The 1352-nt window shown below is 26.0% G+C and overlaps 1 pseudogene; it reads left to right on the forward strand.

Annotated features, from left to right (window-relative positions):
• The first annotated feature begins 201 nt into the window (after nt 1-201).
• On the forward strand, nt 202-301 carry LOC111551160 (annotated as a pseudogene).
• Nucleotides 302-1352: the final 1051 nt, after the last annotated feature.

The following is a 1352-nucleotide window of genomic DNA, read 5'->3' on the forward strand; positions in this document are numbered from 1 at the left end:
TTGATCATGTGATGTTAACAATATTTGAGGGTTTTTCTCAAATAAAAATAAAAATTGTTAAATATAAAAATCTCATATTGATCTTATTAAAATATTACATTAAGTAAAATATTTACTTGTGTTAATTTCCTGTATAACCAACTTTACACATAGTAAATACAAAGTATACTTTTACTATAAAAGTAAATAAGTGAAGGTCCAGTTTGGCAACACATATGCTAAAATGGGAATGATATAGAAAAGATGAACATGGTCCCTGTGCAAGGATAACATAAATATTTTTTAAATGTTTCATATTTAAAAATAAATAAATAAATGAGTTAATAAGTGATCTATTGGTCCCTTATAATATCTTTACTCATGGTAAAATTGAACCGTAAGTTTGGATAAGCTGAATCTCCAAGTTGGTGTTAAATGACCACAATAGTAAAGATGTGAAAAAAGTTGAAAAAGCTTTGAATTTTTATATATTTATAGGAGTATGCTCTCATTATGATAAATAATAGCATTTATTCATTTTAAAATATGCAACACATTTTCCTTTAAAAAATTAAGGTGAGATATAAATAAAATGAAGGCATATTAGAGAATTGTATATAGTTAAGAATTAAAATAGATGATTTACTATTATGATACAATATACAGTACAGGCTGATGTAAAGTAATGGATCATATTTCTTAAAATAATTGTATGCTGGTGCATAAAAATGTAAATGAAGTCCACCTATTTTATGCATGGTGAAATCAAAGAAATAAAATCTTTGAAAATAGTTATGTTTCATTCATTTCATATAAAATTTTATTGTTATTTGTTAGAACAAAACTTCCACATTTAAACATAAATCACCATATATGTATATTCTTAAAGAGGCATTTTATAATGCTATTATTATATAATATGGAAGATAGTATTCTCTGATCATATACAAAAATATTCTGGTAGAAATTAAATGAAAATAGATTTTTGTAAAATGTTTTCTTTTCTTTTTGATAAGCTAAAACTATCATTAAAAATCCCGAATCACTGAAGGAGTTGTATAAATTCATACACCATGAGTTCTCTCCTCTTACCAGAGATGTGTTAGAATGCAAGAACAGATTAGGAGAAAGTCATATGTTTTATAAAATCACCTTCAGTGATTCACTAGGACCTTGCAAATTCCCAGTTACAACTAATTAGATTACTGGAATGAAGTAGAGACTGTTCTTGGATAACATCAATAGGCTTTAGAGTGTGTATATGTGTGTGTTTTAAGTGTACAATGAATTGTTTTATATGTATATTTGTAGTGTTCTGCAACAATAAGCATAATTCAATATAGAATCATTCCATCACCCCTCCAAGAAACTTC

This window comes from Piliocolobus tephrosceles, chromosome 15, assembly GCF_002776525.5.
Source record: "Piliocolobus tephrosceles isolate RC106 chromosome 15, ASM277652v3, whole genome shotgun sequence".
NCBI classification, from domain to species: Eukaryota; Metazoa; Chordata; class Mammalia; order Primates; family Cercopithecidae; genus Piliocolobus; species Piliocolobus tephrosceles.